Source organism: Triticum urartu, chromosome 5, assembly GCF_003073215.2.
Source record: "Triticum urartu cultivar G1812 chromosome 5, Tu2.1, whole genome shotgun sequence".
Classification (NCBI taxonomy): domain Eukaryota; kingdom Viridiplantae; phylum Streptophyta; class Magnoliopsida; order Poales; family Poaceae; genus Triticum; species Triticum urartu.
The window spans coordinates 318,637,079-318,647,137 of record NC_053026.1 but is presented as its reverse complement, the minus strand read 5'-3'; positions in this window follow the sequence as shown (position 1 = coordinate 318,647,137).

Genomic DNA, 10,059 nt, shown 5'->3' with positions numbered 1-10,059 from the left:
AATTCTTCGGGGCATAATCCCTTGAAGAGAATATCACAAGCTTGAGCATTGTATTGCAACATCTTCAACTCATCTGCGGTAGCTTCACGGTTTGGTTTTTTCCCATCGAAGAAGTCACCTTGCAAACCAACACACACAATAGCCCAAACGGCGGGGTTATGTCCAAGAATATGAATTTTCATTTTATGCTTCCAACTAGCAAAATTAGTACCATCAAAGTAAGGACCTCTACTGTGATAATTTCCCTCGCTAGACGCCATACTCTCCTAGGTTGTGAAACCAAGGCTATGACCACCAAAAGCTATGGAGATCAAAGCAAATGGAGACCAAAGCTCTGATACCACTTGTAGGATCGAAAGTATGTCTAGAGGGGGGGTGATTAGACTACTTGACCAAATAAAAACTTAACCTTTACCCAATTTTAGTTCTTGGCAGATTTTAGCTATTTTAGGACAAGTCAAGCAATCATCACACAATTCAAGCAAGCATGCGAAGAGTATATTGGCAGCGGAAAGTAAAGCATGCAACTTGCAAGAATGTAAAGGGAAGGGTTTGGAGAATTCAAACGCAATTGGAGACACGGATGTTTTTCCCGTGATTCGGATAGGTGGTGCTATCCTACATCCACGTTGATGGAGACTTCAACCCACAAAGGGTAACGGTTGCGCGAGTCCACGGAGGGCTCCACCCACAAAGGGTAACGGTTGCGCGAGTCCACAAAGGGCTCCACCCACGAAGGGTCCACGAAGAAGCAACCACCCACAAAGGGTCAGGCGATCTCCTTGCCCTTACAAACTCCTTGGTTCAACTCCACAATCTTGTCGGAGGCTCCCAAGTGACACCTAGCCAATCTAGGAGACACCACTCTCCAAGAAGTAACAAATGGTGTGTAGGTAATGAACTCCTTGCTCTTGTGCTTCAAATGATAGTCTCCCCAACACTCAACTCTCTCTCATAGGATTTGGATCTTGTGGAAAGAAGATTTGAGTGGAAAGCAACTTGGGGAAGGCTAGAGATCAAGATTCATATGGTAGGAATGGAATATCTTGGTCTCAACACATGAGTAGGTGGTTCTCTCTCAGAACATATGAGTTGGAATTGTGTATGTGTTCTGATGGCTCTCTTCACGAATGAAGAGGAGGTGGAGGGGTATATATAGCCTCCACACAAAATCCAACCGTTACACACAGTTTTCCAATCTCGGTGGGACCAAATCAACAAACTCGGTCAGACCGAAAATGTAAACCTAGTGACCGTTAGAGATTTTCGGTGGGACTAACATGCAACTCGGTAGGACCGATATGGTTAGGGTTTGGGCATAACGTAATCTCGGTGAGACCGATTACACAGACTCGGTGAGACCGAATTTGGTAATTAGCTAACCAGAGAGTTGGTCAGGCAAACTCGGTGGGACCGATTTGCTCTTTCGGTGAGACCGAAAAGTTAAAAAAGGGAAACACTGAATTTACATTGCAATCTCGGTGGGACCGATTCGCTCTTTCGGTGAGACCGAAAAGTTACGAAAGGGAAATAGAGAGTTTGCAATCCCATCTCGGTGAGACCGAGATCCCTACCGATAGAACCGAATTGCTAGGGTTTGGCAGTGGCTTATGACAAGTGAAACTCGGTGGCGCCGGATAGAAAGAATCGGTAGGACCGAGTTTGGCTTAGGGTTTAGGTCATATGTGGATATGGGAAAGTAGTTGAGGGTTTTGGAGCATATCACTAAGCACATGAAGCAAGAGGCTCATTAAGCAACACCTCATCCCTCCTTGATAGTATTGGCTTTTCCTAAAGACTCAATGTGATCTTGGATCACTAAAATATAAAATGAAGAGTCTTGAGCTATTGAGCTTGAGCCAATCCTTTGTCCTTAGCATTTTGAGGGTTCCACTTTCACATCCATGTCATGCCAATCATTGAGCTTTCCTGAAATAATCATCTTGGAATAACATTTGCTCAATGAGCTATATGTTGTTATGAATTACCAAAACCACCTAGGGATAGTTGCACTTTCAGTAGTCCCTAACCATGGACATGGCTATTCGAATAGATATAATCTCTGCAGAGGGTGTACTATTTACTCACGAGCAACGGATTCCTTTAGTCCATCGGGACTACTTTCGCCTACGATATTTTAATTGAAAACACGCATGACCGCACACACCAGGCTAACTTACCGGTGTCTAGAAATCACCCATGACACCCGTTATGCGAAACTATAAGTGGCGAGGCTACAACCTCGACTAGCATGGGATCACAAAATTTATAACGCGCACAAAATAGGGGAGCTACCCCCTCGGCACCAACCGGAAACACCCATGCCCCCGGACCAGGTGGCATGCCTACCGGATCCAGCCGGTATCTTCCACCATGGCCTCTCTGTACGGTGTGCGCTAGGAAAGTGGTTGATAACTTACTGAACCGTACCCTACCTATGGTAGGGACAAGTGGTAGTACGAAACAAGTATGGGGGTTACTGGAACAAGACTCGATCTATGGTCGATTCAGGAGGTTAAAGCATTACCTGCATGATAAGCATAAGAAGTATATGTCATACGAATCAGACAGAATCACCGCTCATCATACCCCACCATGCCTTACCGGACATAACCATCTCGACGAAGAACTAGGGACAAGCTCGTGTCTACCCAAGACAGAGGCTTTCCCAGATTCCTTTCGTTAGGCATGAAAGGCATACGAGGATGACTATTATCACAAACATATCGAATACCAATAGCACGGAATCATCAATATGCACTTATGAGTATGATCATATCATCGCATAAAATAACGAAAACTCCGAGACAAGGAGGTGTTGTAACCGTATCAAACAACACACGACAATATTATGCCAGGGTTCAGAATGCTTGCCTTAAAGAGTATGCAAGTGGGGGTGCACTTTTGAAAGTTGCTTCCTTCTTCAAACATCCTATTTAAGGAAATTCAAATTGACACATAGTTTCAAAACAGTAAAAAAAGTTGTTTGGAAAATTCTCAAATAAATATGAAAATAAACTAGACAAAGTTTGAGAAACAACAGAAAAAGAATCAATTCAATTGGACATATATTTAAAAAGTTATAGCCAGTCAAAGTTTAGTCAAAATGTGTTTTTAATAAAAATCAGAAAAAGAAACTGTTTCGGGGAGCTTACGCTTTCCTCTTAGCGAATACGTATTCTGTGGAATACGCTTCCACTTAAACTGGCGCTGGTCGTCTCTGGGTCACTGACAGTGGGTCCCTTGGGCCCACTGGTCAGGTTTGACCAGTCGCCCACGCCTTCTTCCTCCTCTGTCCGAGCGAAAGTGGGGTTCCGGCGATCGCCGTCGATGAACGGCGGCTCCCCACTGGGTTCCGAGGGCAGGGATGGATCCGCCAGTCCAGGGCGGTCCTCCCAGTGGTCGAAAGGCTGGCGGGGACGAAGGGAGTCGCCGGCGGCGAGCTCCGCGGTGGACGGTGGGTTCGGGAGGATTGGGGTCTCAAGCTACGGTGGCTCCCGATCAGGTTTGAGGGGTGGGTGGCTCTGCAAGGTCTAGGGGAAGAAGATGGAAGCATTGGATGGAGTTAGGGGCCTCGGTCTTGGCCGGATTTGACCGGATCGTGGCGGCGGCCGAACCTGCTGGAGACGAGGAAGAAAGCCTCCCTCCGTCGATTGCTGGCTGTGGGAGCGCTAGGGAGATGGCTTGAGGCTGCCTGAGGATCTGGACGAGCTCGGGGTCCCTATTTATAGCGCAACTAGGTCGGTTCCGCGGCGGCCGGGGATAAGATCGATGGCGGCAGTGGATAGGAACGGCGAACCACCGTTCTGTAGCCAGGGGGTGCATGGCGAGGACGGGCGCTAGCGGACATGCTCGTGGATAAGCACGTGCTATTCCAAAGGGCAGCTGGCGGGCTAGAGTGGCTCGAGTGGCGCCGTCCATGGCAGAGGCCTGCTGCGGCCGTCGGCGGCTTGCGATGGTGGCGCTGTGGGGCGTCGGGAGGGGGCCAGGGCGGCTCTGCGGCGAGGGAGGGGTCGGGTGCATTGGCGGTGAGTGGCCAAGGGTCAGCACGGGCGCGGGGAGGGCGGCAGTGAGACGCAGCGACTCGGGCGCACGCATGTGCAAAACGCGTGCTCTGGCCGCGCCCAGAGCACGCACGCTAGGTGCTCGACGTAATGCCAGCGCGTGCTAGAGGTCTTGGATGAGGCTGGGTATTAACAGGTATAGGTTAGAGTTTTCAAGGATATTAGTGGACATGGTGGTTTGGTCAGGGGACCAAGTCCACAGTGCAAACTAAAAACCAAGCCAAAACTGGCCATGCACACAAGGTGTTTGACGGAATGCTATGGTCATCTAGGCATCTCTTGGGGTGGCCAAAAACTCCAGATCCTAGTCTCTTTAGATGATAAAGAGGGTGGCAAGGTTAGTTTGTCAAAAACAAAAACTTGTTAGTGCAAGTTTTTGAGAAAACCGAATCTGGACAGAAAGAAAAGGGCATTATTGCATGTACTTAAAATCCTCCAATGGGCCCAATCTCCTAAACTTAAGGGTTTGGTATAGTGGTCTCTAAGCAGGAGAAAGATCATGGGCACTAGAGCAAAACAAAATAGGGTTGCAGTAGAAAACACCCAACTGGACCAGAGTGCAAAAGAGGATGATTTGCTCAAATTTTTCAAAGAACACCAGTGGGTTTTTTTTTTGCATAAAATTGAATTATACACTACTACTAACATCCCCTAATTTTTGTGGAAGCTTTAAAGAAATATTTAAATAGGTTGTAGTGCAATTTTACAAACTGAACAGATTTGAAAACTTGGGGTAGAGCTCAAATTTTCCAAATGACTAAAAGAGATTTTTGCATAAAAGTGATGTGGGAGCATCCCATGACATCTCCAAATTTTTGTGAAACTTATAACTAATTTTATCAAAGGGTTGTAGTGCAAAAGAGGCTCCAAAACTTATAACTAATTTTAGAGTGTAGATTCACTCATTTTGCTCCGTATGTAGTCGCTTGTTGAAATCTCTAAAAGACTAATATTTAGGAACAGAAGGAGTATTTTTGAACTCGTGTCATACATGCATGGTTTGGAAAAATAGATGCACTATACTTATTGGATTGTTGTTGTGTTCGTGTGTGGGTGTCTGTGTGTGTGTGTGTATGTGTGTGTGGTCATATGCTTGATACATACCATGTTTTCTCACCTCCATATTGTTCATCTTTTAAATTTGAATTTGCATTGAAAAACTTACCAGGGATACAATGAAATGTGAAATCCACGTTGAGATCACTATATCACAAACTAACTCTAATTCAAAAACTCGTCATAAATCAATTACCACATTCAGATTAGTATTTGCAAGGAAAATACGGACATTGTAATACACATAGATTCGTTCGGCAATTTAAAAGGTTCCTTTCGTATTCTCGAACGGTAGGACCCAACAGTGTACCAGCCAGACCTTGGCTCGTGTTGATCCTAAAAAAACCGAGCTCGTGTCCTTCTGGTGGCGTGTGTGGTACGCACATTAGGCAACCCCAACCAGTCGAGCCTCCGCGTTTCGAGTCGAAATATCAGGCGGCCAGAATTCCAGCCCTAGGAAATTGCCCTCATGTCCCCAGTCCATAATGACTACCAATGAACAACGGAGGGATGCTTTAGTAACTAGACAACGTTACCTACTGTGCCGAGCACGGTTCAATTCCCTCAGTCGCCTCTCGCCAAGTTCACCCGCCAACTACATTGCCTACTACTACTACTACTACTACTACTACTACTACTACTACTACTACTACTACACTAGGATGAGCACAGAATTGAGCCCATTTGTTCGTGCCTAGTACTTGAGTTAATATATTAGGCAATGCACTGGTACGGAGGGATTATCCTTTTGCTTTGCATATATAACTTGTCTGAAGTCTAACTAAGCAAAATGTTTGACCAAATCCTTTCTTAAGAAATACAACAGGACAGATGTATGGCTTGAAAATTTATTGCATGATGCTAGTTATGATATTGTTTCGAATCCTGGATCTTAAATTTCAGAAAATCCAAAAGTGACCATAAATTCTTGAAACTGAGCATGGTCACGTGATATGGCACAAATATTACTTCATAATTTTTTTCTTCAATTTGAGACAAGCTGCTTATGACAAGTTGCACAAATGAAGAGCCAAGGTATTTTGGAACAAAGACCTATCACATTAAGGCGAACGCTTTCCTATTGAAACCGTGGGCATTTACGTGCTGCCACGAGTCCCACTTCTCATCGATAGGTGCCGTCCGAGAAAGCATGTGAGTTGACAGGAGGCGTGCGAGCAGACCACTGCGCCGACTGACATGCAGGCGTGTGAGCAGACCACTGTGCAAGTGCTACCTCTTGAGCACTGGTTTTGTTTTCCCTTGAAGAGGAAAGGGTGATGCAACAAAGTAGCGTAAGTATTTCCCTCAGTTTTTGAGAACCAATGTATCAATCTAGTAGGAGGCTACGCGCGAGTCCCTCGCACCTGCACAAAACAAATAAATCCTTGCAACCAACGCGATAAGGGGTTGTCAATCCCTACACGGTCACTTACGAGAGTGAGATCTGATAGATATGATAAGATAATATTTTTGGTATTTTTTATGATAAAGATGCAAAGTAAAATAAAAGGCAATGAAAATAACTAAGTGTTGGAAGATTAATATGATGAAAATAGACCCGGGGGCCATAGGTTTCACTAGTGTCTTCTCTCAAGAGCATAAGTAGTTTACGGTGGGTGAACAAATTACTGTTGAGCAATTGACAGAATTGAGCATAGTTATGAGAATATCTAGGTATGATCATGTATATAGGCATCACGTCCGAGACAAGTAGACCGACTCCTGCCTGCATCTACTACTATTACTCCACACATCGACCGCTATCCAGCATGCATCTAGAGTATTAAGTTCATAAGAACAGGGTAACGCCTTAATTAAGATGACATGATGTAGAGGGATAAATTCATGCAATATGATAAAAAAACCCATCTTGTTATCCTCGATGGCAACAATACAATACGTGCCTTGCTACCCCTATCTATCACTGGGAAAGGACACCGCAAGATTGAACCCAAAGCTAAGCACTTCTCCCATTGCAAGAAAGATCAATCTAGTAGGCCAAACCAAACTGATCATTCGAAGAGACTTGCAAAATAACCAATCATACATAAAAGAATTCAGAGAAGATTCAAATATTGTTCATAGATAAACTTGATCATAAACCCACAATCCATCGGTCTCAACAAACACACCGCAAAAGAAGATTACATCGAATAGATCTCCACAACAGAGGAGGAGAACTTTGTATTGAGATCCAAAAAGAGAGAAGAAGCCATCTAGCTAATAACTATGGACCCGTAGGTCTAAGGTAAACTACTCACACTTCATCGGAAGGGCTATGGGTTGATGTAGAAGCCCTCCGTGATCGATGCCCCCTATGACGGAGCTCCGGAAAAGGCCCCAAGATGGGATCTCGTGGATACAGAAAGTTACGGTGGTGGAATTAGGGTTTTGGCTCCGTATCTGATCGTTGGGGGGTACGTAGGTATATATAGGAGGAAGAAATACGTCGGTGGAGCAACAGGGGGCCCACGAGGGTGGAGGGTGCGCCTGGGGGGGGTAGGCGTGCCCCCCTACCTCGTGGCTTCCTCCTTTATTTCTTGACGTAGGGTCCAAGTCTCCTGGATCTTGTTCGTTCCAAAAATCATGTTCCCGAAGGTTTCATTCCGTGTGGACTCTGTTTGATATTCCTTTTCTTCAAAACCCTAAAATAGGCAAAAACAGCAATTCTGGGCTGGGCCTCCGGTTAATAGGTTAGTCCCAAAAATAATATAAAAGTGGATAATAAAGCCCAATAATGTCCAAAACAGTAGATAATATAGCATGGAGCAATCAAAAATTGTAGATACGTTGGAGACGTATCAGCAGGCTCACCGGGAGGCGAGCCCTTTGACCAAGCTCCGCCTCCCACCTTCGTCCCAACTACTCCCACTTTTAATGTTGCCGGCGCCGCAGTTTAAAATCAACCCCGCACTACCCAGTATCGCTACAATCTTCTCTCTTCCTCTCCGATTCTCCTGTCGCCTACCTCCAACCAGCCTGACCTAAACATACGCCATGCCGCATCACGATGGTGTGCCCTTAGTCTTCCAGTTTCCTGAGGAAGACACCCAGCCAGAGTCTCAAGAACATAAGGCGCTTTGGGATGAGCTTGAACTGGCCTTGTGAGAAGACGCCGCACCTGTCCCCGCTCCATTCGCCTCCCGTCGCCCCGACTGTGCCAGCGCCCATCCCTGTGGCATTGATGGGCTGGGAGCCGCACATTGTCACTGAGCTTGATGCCACTGGGTTCCATGAGGTCCCCACCGACTTTCACGCGCTCATGCACCTGCCAGCACATGCACTTGCGCGTGCACTAACGCGCACGCCTGTGCCAGTGCCCGTGAACCTGCCAGCGCATGCGCATGCACTGACGTGCGTGCACGTGCCGGTGCCCGTGCACACGAATGTCTCCGCTACGCCGTTGACAACGCATGTCCCCGCGTAGGTGCCAGTGCCCCCTCAGCGGCATGGATGGCCGCCGTCGACCGCTTCCTTGCACTAACGCCAGTCGCCTCCTCCCACCAGTTGACTTGCTCCGAAGTCTAGAACATGTTGGCCTTCCTTGAATCTAGGCCAACGTCCAGGAGTACGCCAATAACGGCACAAGGCGCCGCCGTCGACATCGGTCAGTGGCTCGACGACACACACAGCATGGCAGAGGAGCCGCTTCCCACCACAAGACGCCCCCGCCGCCGCCGCATAATCTAAATTTTCCATGAAAAACGTTCGTATTGCCATGCTTAAAATCCGAACGTTTATCATTTCCGTTTATTTTAGATCGATCGTCGTATAATTTAAAGTCGGAGTCAGACTGAACAAAATCTATGGTTTGATCAATTGAATGTTTTGCTAGAGCCATATCAAATTAAATAAAAAACGTCATCAAGCAACATGTATTCCTTGTCATCCAACAACCTAGACTGCTTCAATGTCGAGCGCTCAACACGTTTAGCGTGCAGTTAATTTCATACCAAAAATAGTGCTAATCACATAATAACACGTAAATAATATCCTACTTAATATCCGCATGCACTTAATATACTTCCAAATTAACGTGCATTGCACGTACACACTGACTAGTGCTGCTAGCACATGAAACTGGTGTCGTAACTTGTGAACGCGTCCAGATATGGTCAACGGCAACAACGCCCGCGAGTTCTTCGTGTTTGCCTGTGCGTCTTAACGCAGAAGGGGAAGAGCGAGAGAGAGCACACATGGAACCCACCAGTAAGTGAAGGCGAACAGTACTAAAAATAATATTACATGTTATCAATTAAATAGGCTGTGATAATATAAAAACATTATGTGAACAAAGGGAGGTACAACAAACATTGTTGTTCTACGTATGTTGCCTATCGACGTGCGGCTTGAAGGCCCTGGTCGCACGTTCGATCCTCGTCCTTTTTATTTTAATTTGTATATGGGTCCAAATTTGTTTCATGACCCCTCGATGTGTAGTTTGTAGCACTTTAATTTGTGGGTCGAAATTTGTTCCATTCCAAGTGGACTATCGGTGTGTAGTTTTGTAGCTTATTTATAATAATTAAAGAGAACAACAGAGTTTTTTGCAATAATACCATGGTGCGGTGTTGAAGGCGAGAAAGGACGTGCGAGAGAGCGATGACGGAGCCAGAGGGAAATCAACTAGGGGAGTTGCAGGTGTTGCAACGGTGTTTCGAGTAGTTGTGGGCCGAATGCTACGAAAATATAATCTAAACCGATCGGAATAAATGCCTACACAAATTAATCCAAGGTTGGAGTGCCCCTCGCAATGTAAATAGCTCCGGCTTTGTGAGGGATGGAGAGGTAGCTTCAATGTGTGGAAGATACGGCGTGAGAAAGCAAGGTCAATCGAGAGACATATAGATAGAGAGACAAAGTGAGTGTGGTCCGGCATTCATTGAACAAATATATATGCTATGGAGAGATATTGTCCGATTGAGCTTTCGACAAGGGT